The 16,087-nt window shown below is 35.7% G+C and overlaps 1 protein-coding gene across 3 annotated transcripts in view; it reads left to right on the top strand.

Moving 5' to 3' along the window:
* LOC140753238 (uncharacterized) overlaps window positions 1-16,087 on the top strand; it is a 31,524-nt gene that overhangs the window by 355 nt on the left and 15,082 nt on the right. The window lies entirely within an intron of this gene.

Here is a 16,087-nt window from a genome sequence, read left to right on the forward strand (position 1 = left end):
GCTATGTTATATTGTTTTATTTGTACCGTAATTTATTAATTGAAAAACGTTATTTTAACCGTCTAAGATAATCTGACCGTAGACAATTACCTAGGTAAATATGAAGCAGGTTTTCTCTTAATAATTTGTTCTAATCAAAGATATTTTTTATTGAAAGTTGGTTTCATTAAGATGTTGGGTAGGTTTAAGAGATTCTTTTTGGAAGGATGTTTTTCATTATACGTTATGTAGAGTATAAACACCTAGATAGGTTTTTATTACTAAAATACTATTTATGACAAATTCATTTATTTATTTAATTTGATAGTGGATATAACACTAGCGTTTATTCTTACCGTGAAGACTTGTGACGACACGCACTTGGTCATCGTTGGCTATATTTAAAGTTTAAGACTTGGTTCAAAATTGAGCTAAGTTCAGATGAGTCTATCATCCAAAATTAGTACGAAGACCGCTAGTCTCAGACATCGTAGATACAGTTAGACTGGCGTACATTACAGGTGAGGTTTGCATAAAGCCGCGTACCCATTAGGGAGTGGTAACTGTAACCAAAAATGTTTATGTCGCTCGTGAGCCAGAGAATTATGAGGTTCTGTTAGACCTCGATTGTATCTGCTCTGTTACGCTCGGCTCACCAAGTTAGTACGCCACCGTAGGCCTTTCGCTGGACGTCGCGACCGAAGATTGTTTGATACGTACGCATTAGAGCACGTTTCTGTTTCAGTTCGGTTACAGCAGTATCTCCTTAATGAGTACTCAGCCTAAGTTCAGCCGTAACTTTATGTTTTAAGAATATTTATGCTTACTGCAGGCCCTTTGTTTTATAATTTAATATGAAAGGTTTTGTACGGTTTATCGATATGAGATATTTAGTGTGATGCTTATTACAACCCTACAACGAAACCAGAAATAATGTTTGACAGCCAGAACAACCAAAATAAAAGTACGTCAATGGTTTTTCCGGGTAACGACGGAAAGACTATCTTGCCTATTACCTGCCAGCTTTTTGTTAACAGCATTTTTTAGTTTTTGCCCAGCAACGTTAATGACAAAACTATTTGTAAACAATTCTTGGTTCATTCGTGCGAACTTAGATAGCAGCGCATCCAAACTAAATTCCTATTATATAGAAGTGGATGATTGATTTTGATGGATTTATTACAGAAGTTAGTAACCAAAAAATATGCCATCCGGTGGGTAGGATTGTCGGGTCATAAAGTAACCCTATATGGGTGGATAACCGCATATCGCAAAAACTGTTGTAGCTTATTGAGGGATTTTAACGGGTGGAATTTGTATATTTAAATACGACTTTTAAATACGAATAGAGTTTTTGAGAGCAAAATTAAGTACATCCATTTTAAAATAAGTCAACATTACCTATGTACTATGTATGTATAACCTATATATTGTAACCCAAAAATTTACTAAATAAAGATTATGAATTATGTATAATAGCGGCAATGATAAATAAGTCGTGTTGAAATTTTGTCTCTTAATGAATAGGTTGCTTTTTGTTATTTTTATATAACTGAACTTTTCGAAATAGTAAAAAAATGGATTCATTTTTAGAAATGGCCTGGCAACACTTACATGAGACACTAATGAGAAACAGTTCAGTTTTTCTATCGAGTGTGGAGAATGACAGCGTATCACGAGTCGTCCATTAATCATCGTCCTCGCATGCAATGTTGCAATAACTATGTCATTTACAATCCATATCAATAACATTAAAGTCTGTCTGTGTGATCGAAAACTGACGTTGACTAAGTTCGTGCTGGCACGTGCACCGCAAATAAATAAATAAATTTCGTTTTAATTTTATATTTTTTTGTTAAGCGCTAAAAACAAGTTTCGATGGGAGTCTCATAGAGGAACTTGTAAATAAATAGGATAAATTTATTCGGAAAAAGTATACGGTGATCACATGAAAACTGTAAAATCTTGCAAAAAGAGCAGCACGGGTAATTCGTTCCACATCTTGTACGCTTGAGGCAAAAATGTCTCAACAAGTTATAAATTCAAAGCAAAAGTATGTACAGCTTTGAGTTAGATTCAAAATTTCCCGTGTATACCTGAGAGGAATCTTCGTTATCAAGAGCGACAAAATCGCGTTATCAGATATCAGCAACTGAAAGCGATGATAAGTTTATGTTATTAATGTTGTTATCAATCGGACACAAAGCTGAAAACTGAATTCCGGTTGGTATATATTTTTTGTTAGGTTATACAGCTCGAATATCTCTCAGGTGGACGAGGATTTAAGCTTAATGATCTGCAGATCGGTAGCCCGTTGCGGAGATCTCTCGTAATGAAGATGTGGTGGAAGCCTTCGTGGTTCGATACTGGAGGCAATGCTGCAACTCCTAATACGCTAAACGCAATGTTATCACTCTGTGGTTTGAAGGCTGTAAGGAAGTACGGGAGACATGCTTATCCGAGGTGTTCCAACGTCATCAAGGGTCAGTCGCGGATCTCGGGTGGGACTCCAATGCTATCTGGGGTTGCTTATACTCGTATATGTCCCAGCCGGCATTCCGTAGGTACCTACTATCAGGCGAATACGAGTCGTGTACATAAACTTCATAAAAACACTATTAAAAATAATTCTACACATACCGGAATTGCCCAAAATGTACTCATCAACATATCTCATGATTATACGTTTAACTTTTTGTAATAATCATGTCATATTTTAAATAGTTTGCTATAAAAACATAAAAACATGTTGGAACGACGCAACGTCGTGGTCGTGCTTATAACGAATTAGAAATAAAATGTATTCATTTTGTATAGGACTATTTACAATTTTTTATACTATTGTCGTATCGAAACACGATCTTAATTAAAGATCTAGTAGGAAATTTTGTAGAATTGTCTTTTTCGTATTTTTAAGGCTCTTTTTTTGGCCTGTTATGAAAATCTGTTAGAGAGATTTTTGCGAATAAAATTAAAATAGTCTCCAAAAAGGATTATTATTGTTACCTGTTGTTTTGTCGATGAGCTTCGGACATCTCACAAAAGATTGCATTTAAAGTTTTACAGTTAATATTTTAAAGATAAAAAGTATTTATATAATTATTTTCATGTTTTTTTAATTTCACAACCTGTGTTTAGGTTCAAAGCTGGATCTTCGGACAAAAGATATTTGAATGATGAACTGAGGAAAACAAAAGAGTGGACGCTTTCAACACTAATACTCTACTGTGTTGTTTTTATTTTAATTTTATTAATTTTATTGATTTAAGCGGGTAAATAAATACATACGCTTTCTTTTGCACTAATAAGATACAATACGATTAAGAGCACTATTTGCAACTATTTTTTAAATCTTTATTATATTTCCTACAATAGTCAGCGTAGCTCCAGTGCCATGATGCCACGTGGGTTGCTTTTTCATTAACTATAACAGTTTCCTTATCAAGTTCATTAAATCTACGCTCTAATGGTTGTATAAGTTTATTTTCATATAAAGAAAATATGTTTACAGTTCGTGAAAACACACCTATTTTAATAAAGTTTATAATATCGTTGATTGTGAAGTGCCTATATGGACATGTTATAAGTATGATGTTGTTCTTGTGAATTTTGTAATGAAGTGACTCAGATCAAAAACGGAAGACAAAGCCTAGTGGACCATTGCATTGAAGCACAACTAAACTAAACAATAAAGTGACGGGACAAATGAGTTTCTTCTTTGTTGGAACCTAAGAACGCTATTGGAATTTATCATAGGTACGTGTGCAGAATTCGTGTATACCATAGTATTTGCACAAAGTATCTGTACAATTTGGCATGATTTAATACTTTTTCAAAATTTAAATGTTCATGTAAGTTAATATAACCGTATTACCCGATTGGAGAATACAAGCGATTCGGACAGAACCACTTATATTTTATGTTCATTTTTATGCGGAAACTACGGTAAATTTGGAAAAATGATCCGCTTAAAACATATAACCTTTACATTAACAGTTTCATCTTATATTTTTCTTCTTTCTTGTCACACAATGTCGTGACAACTCGATGATGTAAACAAAAAATAGGATAGAAGATCGAAGATTCTCACCCTTATCACTGCGGAATCCGAGTGGAACTGATTGTCACGACTAGAAAGTGTCGGCCATGAAGCACGCGCTAATGGTCCGGTGACGTGGTCCTTGATTAGTTTGCTCGAAGAACTGGAGAATGATGGTTCAATGATTAGAATGAGTGAGATCGGAACATTAAGGTCCGCCCATTGGCTATTAACACTTGGACAACAACTATTACGCCTTACTTAGCATTTGTATACTCTTTGATTATAGTATCTTTAGAGATTGAGTCGTGGTAATAACATTAAACTATTTTTTCCAATAATCGGTAACTTAATCAATAAATTGGGCGCCTGCGTAGCCTACGCAATTATAGCACACGTAGTAGTAGCCGATGAGTCTGCTTAAATGCCATTTTTTTTTTTAAAATAACTCTCAGCTTTTCTTACGATGTTTACATTTCCTATAACGGTGAAGAACTATTAATGGTAATTAATTTCTAAGTTTAAAAATAAGTGGCTTGCCTGGCTTTTGAACCTTAAACTTCTTAAATAAGAGGCCGAGTTTGTATCACTTCTTACTTGCCACTTACATGCGGTCGGATAAGTCGGTAATTGCCCATATTTACAGGGAAGGTGTTCGAGTGACATATTAATGGGCTGGTGTAGTTATCAGAAGGTATCATTAACTTATTCACCATCGATACAAGGAACTGTGAAGTAATTGTTTCAGAGAATCGTCTTATGGAACTTAATTTACGTATTTAAGGATGTAATGATCGGGAAGAAAGGTTCTCGAATGGTCATAATACTTCGGGAAAATGAACATCTTTGCCGACGGTAGCATGATGGAGTAGATACACGCTTGTCAGTCAGTTATGAGTGGAGCCAAATGCTGTTGAGAAAAATGTAGAGCAAGTAAATTTTCTTTGCGTGTTTTTATTTTGTTAGAGTAAGGGAAAATTATTTTTCAACGGTACATACTTTCATAAAATTAAAAGTGCCGGATCCGGCTATTAAAACACTTAAATTATTAATAACCAGCAATTATGTGATCTATATATGAATCAGTGTGATTTCACTGTAACACCGCCAGTCCGTACCAAAGAGTTCCAAAAAAAGTCTACACACTGCATAGGTAATGAACCCGCAAGTTATTCTGAGATTACGAGTAGGCAATCTATCTGATTTATTTGTGTAAAATGAAGATAAAATATGAGTTTAACTTTCTGTCAAAAAATGAAACTGTGATTAGCATGTCTTGCTTAGTTTTTGCGTTTATAATAAAACGGTGTTACTATTCAGGCATAAATAGTAACATTACGCATCGGAATAAATTATTCATCTCATTATCATATTTTATTATCATCACTCATGAGTATTCACTGTGACAAAACAGTGAGAAAGTCGCAGAAATGAGTGCGTTCGTCATTTCTTTTGATAAAAAAATTAATATAAGATACAATTAAACAATACCTAATTTCCTGTTTTGACAATGTTTCATTGCCCATTCACAAATTATAATAATACTACGAATATCAAAACCGATGGGTTATCGATTAATATTTATGATGAAATGTAAAATCCAGCTACATAATAGGAAGTGATTGTTCAATTAATAAGCGGACAATAGCTTCAGGGAATTCTGTGACGTAGATGTATTGTGATTGAGAAATGAGAAGTTCTATTTAAGTATGTTATATCTAAGTACCTAATATGAATGCGGATTTTGAGATAACTTTAGATAATAAAAAAATATACAGGAATTTCTTAAACAACCTTAGAGTTATTTAAAATGATAAAGAAGGGTTTGTTAGTCCTCAAGTACTTATCATTAACGTCTGCTAAATGATATTCCTTACATTTTAATCTTCATTTACTTTTATATCTTTATCAGCACACTAAATTATAAACTTTAATTTTAGGTTTATTTGTTACTACCGTTGTGTCATTCACCTATGCTCTCCTAATTTTCATGTTAAGAGAATTTGATTAATCCTCAAGGAGTATAAATCAAAATCTATCGATTCTTCTTTCGATTTTAAAATAAATGAATATAGTACAAAATAAGTACAACTATAAAGTACAAAATAATACCTAATATAACAGTAAATAATAGGAAGGTAGCCTAAGTAGAAAAAAATAAGCGATAAATTGATAATGGGATAATTTTCCACTTTTCTTACGTCGGGGTCAGTCATGCGTGTAGGCATCTCAGTGGGGACACATTCGCACATAACTTTCCTTTTAATTGTACATTAAGTGTGTTTCATGGCTACACTCGACTCTACATATGTTTTTCATCGTTTTAAGTTTAAAGGGTGCTTTGATACTATCGCCTTACTCTTTTCTACCTTACAGCAACGCGTCATTTATGCGCTGATGTTTATAATGTGTAATAGCGATGATTTAGTTTTTCCTCCCTACACTTTTATTTAATTCTCGGACTACCAACGCAATCTGTGATTGACTTTCGGTGTGACTTGTCTTAGATTAAAGTGGTTGATAATGTAGGCGTGTACTCGTATGTTCATGGTTGGTTGGTACGTCTATGGGTGGCTATGAAAATATCAGGCGATCTTTAATGTAGTCTCTGTATTACATAAACATGCAGACCACCATGTAACTGATAACTTTAATTTACTACTCATCGTTGTCACATTATGTGAGAATGGCAAGTCAAAAATATGATATTGTGTTCTACGTTTTAATGATTCACTTTCTTATGACACCCGACGACGGCCGAATAGATATGATTAAATTCGTCGAAAACTTTTAAGTGTAGTAATTCTCAAAACTGGGTGTGTCTTTGTGGTCACTGATCTATATAATATAACATAATAAATGTATTTGTATGTCATAATTATAAATGAGTAGCGAGATCAACTTTGCTCTACATTAAAGAAAAGGCTCGTGCCCAGCTGTGGGATTGTTTGAGCCCTAACATATCTGTAATTTTTCGTCGTAAGCATTCCAGTCACGTAGTTTAATTTGGGTTTATAAAACTTTGTTCTAATGAGTTTTCGTAGTAAGCGCAATAAAATGTGTTTATTTGCAGTCTACGTGCAGTGTACATTATGTATCTAGTTCCTATATGTGTGCATGTATAATTGTTTGCTGCAGCTTTTTATTTGTATAGGTGCGTCTTATCTCTTACGTAGACAGTTTGCGAATCTCCAATAACATATGTTTTAGCACGCTACCTCTACTCACACAACTTTGTTTGAAAATAATTTAAAGTATCCATTTATACCGGTGTCATCGATGTCGGAGTCTTTATGAGTATACGTAAAGTATGGTTAATTTTATCGACAAATTACCGATTATTTTTATTTTTTCTGATCGTACTATTTTGTCGCACACATACAGGTGAAGTAAACTCACTTATGTGTTATTTATACGTAACGGCATCATTAAGTCACGCGTTATAAATATAGAATAATAGTTTCCATTTATTGAAAATAAAGATCTCGTGGAAGTTAATAATTCCTATAAAATTTATTTTTGTTATATATACAAGTAAAGTATGTTATATAGGTTGTGTGTAGGTAGATACCTAAATAAATAAGTAACATCAATTAAGACCTCTCGTCTATCCTTTTTATAATATTTTCAAAAGATTAAGGCCTAAGCAACTGTTGAGTGTGTAGGCAGCACTCACTCAACAGTACCAACAGTGGCCCAGGCTTAAGGAGTGATGATGATGATGTATGTTTATGTAGACTTGGTGAGCACAAAAGCGCATTAAATTTTAACCCTTTCAACATTATGAGGTACATCCAACATCATTCACTTCGTGGGAAAATAAAATAGGAAATTTCCCACATCATAACGGAACTTTTAAAAGAAAAGCAGTTTAACACTTTCGGTGGTGCAACGTTTTATCACGTCAAAATCTATGTATGTGATATGGCACAACGTGCACCGACGTCAGAAAAAAAAAGTATTTTTTTGACGCTACGTCCAATAGCGCCAGCGGCTCTTAAGGTTATAGGGTAGTTACGTCATTGCGCCGTATCGCCAAAGTTTCCTAGACCACTACCGCCATACTACAAAATTCTGTTGATCAATTTGTGAAGGACTATCACGCACACGTTGCTACCTACGCACACATGCACAACTTCTAGTTACGTCTCCCCGTGCAACATTCGCCATACTCAGTCGCCTTGTGTGTCACTGGCGGGAGGCCCTATCGCCGTTGACGCTTTGAAACGTGCAATTTCACGAGGAAAGTAAGTTTTTTTATGAATATTTTGTGCATATTAGTTATATAATTGATTTATGTGCAATTCGCCCTATCTGAGATATTAGTTACATATAACTTTCGACTTGAATAAAGCTGATAAGTAATATTTTCGATACCAAAATCAACGTAAACATGTTGATACTCTGACAGCTCTGAAAGTATTTTTGACAGTCGAGTACGTAAAAAAAGGAAGCATACACCGGACCAAGACAACAGTGGAGATAATAGTGCAAACGCGGATACTGTTTCACTAAATTCTGCGGAATTTCCTGTATCACCCTCAGAAGAGATGGACAATAACCCAGGGTCACTCGCGCCGTTGCCTGAGGAGGTGGAGAGCAACCCAGAGTCACCAGTGCCCTTGCCTGGAGACGTCGAGAGTAACCCAGGGTCACCCGCGCCGTTGCCTGGAGACGTCGAGAGTAACCTAGGGTCACCCGCGCCGTTGCCTGGAGACGTCGAGAGTAACCCAGGGTCACCCGCGCCGTTGCCTGGAGACGTCGAGAGTAACCCAGGGTCACCCGCGCCGTTGCCTGGAGACGTCGAGAGTAACCCAGGGTCACCCGCGCCGTTAGGCGTTGACGTCATAATCCATTGTTACTTTGTATTAGTAATTTAAAAAAAACGCGTGTGAGGAACGTTTAATAACGTTGACGTGTACTGACGGTTGTTCCAGATTGTGTGTTTTAGTACATGTGAGCAGTGTTGAACGTTTATAAACGTCGTTTTTATTTGTATGGAGCAGGTATGTGCCATATAATGAACTCTGTTGGGTATGTTTGCAGCACCGAAAGTGTTAAGTAGAGTTTAATCTTCATAAATAGAGTCGTAAAAGATGTTTTTATAAGTAAACAGTTTTAGCGTAAGTTTCAACAGTTATTTACCTTTGGTAGTGACGAGATAATGTAATTTTGTACGCTTAGGGTATTCATCATGAAACATCAGACGCAACGGAGAAGTATTAAAAAAGTCTCCTAATATGAGATATATAAGAACTCATAAGTTCTTAATATATTGTTAAAACATTTTAAAGGTCGGTCGCAAATACGCTGTTCCTCCTAAGAACTAAGTTGCCTAATCTTAACCTAGTCTTCAACCATTAATTCAAATTCAAAATAACACATTCGTCACATTAGTATGCTATAAGTATATGTATCACGAAAATCTAATAGTGACGTTCTAGAAACAGAATATATTGGACATATCCGAAGTCAATCTTAAACTTCGGCATCTCACGGCAATATGGATGCAAGTACGTTCCGTGAGAATGAGCCCAGCCTTGGTGCTCTCGGTCTATTGTTAACACCAAAAAACGTGATTTTAAGGCTACGATAAGAAGAGATGACAATGCTAATTAAAATGTTGTATTATTTGGAGATACAATGTAGCAAAATATTTATTTGGTTACATGAGGCTTTCCACGAAACATGCTAAATTATGATGCCCTTATAAGTCGAGCTTGTTTTTGTCGAATTACTGCTAAATATGACGTTTCTTGTGTGACGATTGTTTTCTTAGTAGGTACTCAATTTTCCTTGTATATTTTATCAATTAATTGTAGGAAATTATTATAAATCATCTTCTTCAATTGTAATTACATCATCAAAGTTTAGGATGGTTCAACAGGCAGGTGTCATCGAACCGTTTATTTTTAAATTGAATCAGTTTTTTCGTTTCGGTAGAAGGGTGTGCTGTAGATGTCGATTTATATATGAGGTGGTCACTTAGACCTACCATCCTCCAAACGCATTATTAATCGCCTTCAGGTAGAACTCAATCCTATATGGAGTTGTCGATAGGCGATAATGGTCACCTACCATCAAGTAGATTGCACGCTATTGCTTAAATCTTTTGATATATGATACTCACGGGCTTCATTACAAAGAGCATGCACAATAAGACGGAAATTTAGATTCCTTAGTCAGTTTACGAGTGGGTAATGTGCGATGCGTCCCGTTAACCATCGTTTTATAGGCACGCTACTATGAAACAGACAAACTAACGATCACGCGATATTTATAGCTCATGTCAATGAATTTGGTGCTTTTGGCATACATTTTATTATGTAACGGGTACTCACGATATGCGTTTTTTATTGCCGATATTTCGACCCAGTTGCATGGATCGTGGTCACGGCGAAACTGAGGTGGAGGGGAGAAACCGTTGACAAGTACTAGTGGTAGATTAATCTATCTACCCTACGTCTAGTTCGTTTTTCTTTTCTAGGTTTCATATCACGACACACAACACTGACAATATCCTTAAAATGTCTCAATTCCGCTTTTGGCATACATTTAAAACTGCTAAGTCATTCTTAACCCATTTCACTGGGCATTGATAATTGATTTACATTTCTATAGAATCATGGATAAGTATTTGAATGTTACTGCAAAAAAGTAAATAACTTAATGCAACGTTTATATACTCGCCGAGTGCTTACGAATAGACGCAGTATGATATAATTTTTTCAGCGCAAATCAAAGGATGTCGCGTCTGTCCTCGTGCGCAGCGTTTACATATTCGTCATTGTTCAGCGAGGTGCTCGGCCGATTATATGCGAGTATTTAAATACGAAGTGAAGGTTGAAGCCAGCGAACGTATTTCTTCTTTTTTGAATGCATTTCTCAATTATGATTAACAGGTGCTCCATATTTCGTAAACTTACCACGGAAATCCGGTTCCGGGGAATTCCAATTTCGATTAGACGGATATGACACTTTCGGGCGTGATTCATGAATAAACTATAGGTATTAGATATTAAAGCCTAACCAAACCCGTTTTAAAGTAACCAAACCAGTTTTAAAAAATAAATATAAAAGTTAAAACTAAAGGCGAGGTACACCCATACTTCCTCTGTAAGAAACTCAATGTTAATTTTAAATACGAAAAAAAATCGTAGTATGCATAAAAATTGTGGTACGGAATCCTCCGAATAAATTCGTGTGTGATTCACGGTATGATATCTCGTTCTGATAGAGCTCACATGCCGCCTTGTTCTCGGTTATCAGTCTCAATACGTGACACCTACTTGTTACTTTTGCTTTGATAAGCGCCCAGCAGCACCGTATCTATTGCAATGTTTCTAGAAGTTTGCCTAACATTAGCAAATTCCACCATCTTGACATTATTTAGTTGAACAAATCTTGACACTTTCCTTAAGTTAATTACAAAGTATACTTTCATACGTAAGTTACTTTATTTGCCTTTCATACATTTTTTCTGACCATAGGGGCTGCTGGAAGAAATTCCAGGTTGGAATAAGTAGTCCTTTGTACTACATTTCTTTTTAATGCTCTATTTCTTTGTTATGTTCTGTGTACACAAATTTGTAAATAAAATAAATAGATAAATAAAAGTACTATACATTCATATCTACGCGAAAAAGAATATCTGAAGTATTGTTACGTATATAAAATAACTCTAATATTTCTTAAAATAATGTGTTAATAGGTAGAACCCTTTGCGGTTTGACTCCGGAGGTACACAGTACCAGTACACTTATTTCTGCCGACTAAGAAATGTTAGGCGCTGCTTCCGTTTTGTATTTTGCTTTGAAGGGTGTGTTAAAGGAGACAAAATTAACCGAAGCATTCCAGCTTAGTCCGCAGGGGAAGCAACGCATCACTAGTCGACCTCAAGTAGGACTCTCATCTTATCTAACGTTGATTACAGATGTTCATGGCCGGCATGATGTTATGAAGGTGGTAGAATCCTTTGTGGTTCGACTCCGGCGGCACCACCGCCACACCTATTTCTACCTAATAACTGCAGTGTTAGGTGCTGCTGTGTTCCGGTTTGAAGGGTGTGGTAAGGGAGAAAGAGTTTTTCGAGGCATTCCAGCTTAGTCCTCAGGGGAAGCGGCGCATCTGTGGCCGACCTCAGGTAGGAATATCTAATCCTATCAGGGGTTTATTACAGATGTCCATGGGCGGCAGTAGCCACTTACCATCAGGTGGACTGCATGCTCGTCTGCTACTCTTATATATATATAAAAAAAAAACTCTAATATTTCTTACAATAATGTGTTAATAGGTAGAACCCTTTGCGGTTTGACTCCGGAGGTACCAGTACACTTATTTCTGTCGACTAAGAAATGTTAGGCGCTGCTTCCGTTTTGTATTTTGCTTTGAAAGGTGTGTTAAAGGAGACAAAATTAGCCGAAGCATTCCAGCTTAGTCCGCAGGGGAAGCAACGCATCACTAGTCGACCTAAAGTAGGACTCTCATCTTATCTAACGTTGATTACAGATGTTCATGGCCGGCATGATGCCACTTACAATCAGGTAGACTGCATGCCCGTTAGCTACTTTCATAGTATAAAAAGCTACTACAATGGTATAAAATGTGTCGTGTTATCTAACATCGAATCGAATCGAGACACAATCGACAAATTTCCGCCATTTGTCCGTAATTCGGGTAATAATCGAAAATTTGACGGAATGAGAATGCGCCATAAAGTTATTTGCGGAGAATGCCACGCTGTGCCCATAAATGTTATTCCGATACACAGTTGTGACCAAGTCATAATCAATATATTATAAGTGAAGATGAAGATCGCTTATTACCACGGAGGAATTAGTTGAAACTTGTTTACTTAAAAGTCCAAATTAGGATACACCAATGGTTAATACTATAATACAGGAAGAAATGTGAAATAGTGACGTCACAGTCGAACAACCACATCTTCTATTTTTTTTTTTTTTTTTTTTTTTTTTTTTTATAATATACGAGTAGCAGACGAGCATGCAGTCCACCTGATGGTAAGTGGCTACTGCCGCCCATGGACATCTGTAATCAATCCCAGACTAGATTAGATATTCTTGTCTGAGGTCGGCCACAGATGCGCCGCTACCCCTGAGGACTAAGCTGGAACGCCTCGGAAAAGTATGTCTCCCTTACCACACCCTTCAAACCGGAACACAGCAGCGCCTAACACTGCTATTATTAGGTAGAAATAGGCGTGGCGGTGGTGCCGCCGAACCACAATGGGTTCTACCACCCTCAAAACTACTGGTAGTTGCCATTATTCGGTTGTAAAGACAACTCCAAATTAGCAACTAGCTACAGTTAAGTATCATGACTACTTCAACATTATTAAGGCTAGGGGGATTGTTACTTAAAAAGTTGTTTAATAGTTTAAAATCTCTACAAACCTTTATAAAATTGTTATAAGCCAAGGCCCCTGTATATTCAATATGATTCCGACCTTTGCCAGTAAAATTTAATTTCATTTCATTCAATAAGTCATCGAAATAAAACTAACTCGTCCAATAACTAATCGTATACTAGCGTCCAGCATGTTACTGTTATGAGTATTGGGAATGAAGCATTCAAACTAACGATAGAAAGCGATTGTATTGGAATTTAGGGTCTTAGAATCAATAGTGTGTGACCGCGTGATGTAATTTACAGTCGCAAGGTCACGAAAAGTAGCAGAATAGCTATAAGATGCGTGCAGTAGTCTATATAGACTTTTATAAGTATCTATCTTTTTAAGTCCATCTTTATATAATTAAAATTTAAGCATTATTTTAGTCAGTACCTATGCTTGGTAAGCATATGAATTATACTTTATTAATTACTTAAAATTTACGTCGAAGGAGTTATTTTAATGGCACTTAATTATTGTATTAAAAAATCGGCGGCATTTCTATTTACTTCATCCACATTTTAACTCATCTTTATTGAAATAAGTAATAAATATTTTATAATAATTTTTATTTTACCTGCAGGTTTCACTTTTCCGTTTTTAGAGCAAAAAATATTAGTACGACATGCATATTTCTAGAAAATTATTTAAAAACTCACTAAAAGTCTTGCATAACGTTTTGTGGGTGATAAAAACCAAAAAAATACAACAGGCAACATCTCAGCGATTAAAAAACTTCATGTAATTATAATGTTGCGGTAACCTTCATAAATAGATTCACACGTATATTTTCAGAATGTGTAACATTGGCGATCAAAAATCTTTTACATTTTGCGGAATACTGTCTTTATTGACTATGCGTTTACGTGAAATCAACTTTTGACACTGTTTCATCAACATTCGTTACTCAGAGTGACTCATTCGAGATAAAACCTTGTATTTACCTCACTGTAGCATCATGTTATACGATGTGTAACAATGCTATCTAAATATTTCCTTAGGAAGTAATGTTTCAACAAAATAGATTTAAAGGGACGAGTAAAAGATTTGTCTTGAAGGTAAATAAATATTATGAACAATAATACTGTATGTAAGGCATTACAACTCCATGGTGATACATAATAACTACAAGCAGTATTACGGCCGAGAAACATTTTCCCAGAAGTTCTACACTGAAAAAGTTCTGGTGGTGATGCCATTATCCTAGATACTAGTACTTTACCGAGCAACTTCGTTTGTCAGTTAAAATAAAACGTGGCACAAAATTTTGCGTCATATTCTGACATCCTTAACTTATTTCATGTGATTAAAACGCTGTCTGGTTTCCTAGCTTTCTTAAAACAATGCAAGATTTCTAAAGGGACATTGGTCAATTTGTGTGATTTATTAGCTTTACACTGGTTTGCTAAGGTACCTTAGATTTATTTGACCGGGTGCCTACGTTTGCCCATGTTTCATTGCAGCATCCTTCAAGGTATGAAGTTCTTATAAGAACATCCTAAAGGTATACCTGGGGTCGCTATGAAATAAGACTTTTCAAAACGATTACTAACGTTAAACAAATAAAGAGTCCTCCAAAATCGTCGTTGCTGGCGACTATTCTGGTTTTATAAATGTTAATTATAGAAAAGGTTCTATTTATACGATAAACTCGGTTGCTTGTTAGTGTAATGATAGGTATATTCTTTGGCAGAAACAATGGCATCGTGTAGGCTGGCATTACTAAACAATTAACATTTATTTGAACGTACAGGAAGTTTTCAATTAAGCCTTTATCTTTATTTTATTCCTTATTTAACAAATACGCATTATTGTCGGTTCGTCAACCTTGTTAAAATGTTCAAGAATAATGTCTTTTATTTACAGAATTGTGGAAAGTGAACATTTCAAACAGAGTTGGTGTACATGCTTTGCCGGTTTTGAAAAAGCAGAAAGCTTTTTTGCGATATATGCGATGCCTATAGAATTTTAATCAATTCCAAACGGTACTCAGGAGTTTCAAGGAGCCTTACATTTCTCTACAGTAAACAATTCCTTCCACAGGTCCGTCCATGACCCATAAGAAATAAAAACAACACGGTCTAAAGTGATTGCTAAGTATTGACTATCGATAGTCTTTTAAAGAAACTGAATAAAGTTAATAAGTCACCGTTCAAGGTGGCGATAAAAGACGAAATTGGCGAAATAAGCTGCCTTCAGACAATCCAACTAATGGAACCATCAGACGGATCATTATTTAGATTAATTGTGCAAAATCACGCCACCATATAAATTACAGAGACCATAGCTGTTTTTTTTGTCATTTGCGGGAATTTTATGCACGTTCACACTTAAAAATAAATATAGTGACATATCTAAGTTTTAGGTCGTGTTTGACTATTCCTGGGTTTAGGTAGGGTTCCTAAATTATTAGATGCTAACAGTCTTCATGTCTACACCGAATTATTATGTTTTTCAACTTTTTGATTTATTGCTTCGCTCTCGTTGATGGGGATTTTATTTTACTTACCATCTTGTTGTTTGTTCACTTTGTTCTACTAATAAAACATTTGTCATTGAATTTGGTAGATCCTTAACTATTACATGGCTGCCGTCAGGCAAGACACAGGTCGTAGATGGTTCGCTAACGAGCTTCTCTTCTCGCTTTGAGATAATGCTCA

Source organism: Epargyreus clarus, unplaced genomic scaffold (genome assembly GCF_041222505.1).
Source record: "Epargyreus clarus isolate Ecla_fem2 unplaced genomic scaffold, WU_Ecla_fem_2.2 ptg000026l, whole genome shotgun sequence".
Taxonomy (NCBI): domain Eukaryota; kingdom Metazoa; phylum Arthropoda; class Insecta; order Lepidoptera; family Hesperiidae; genus Epargyreus; species Epargyreus clarus.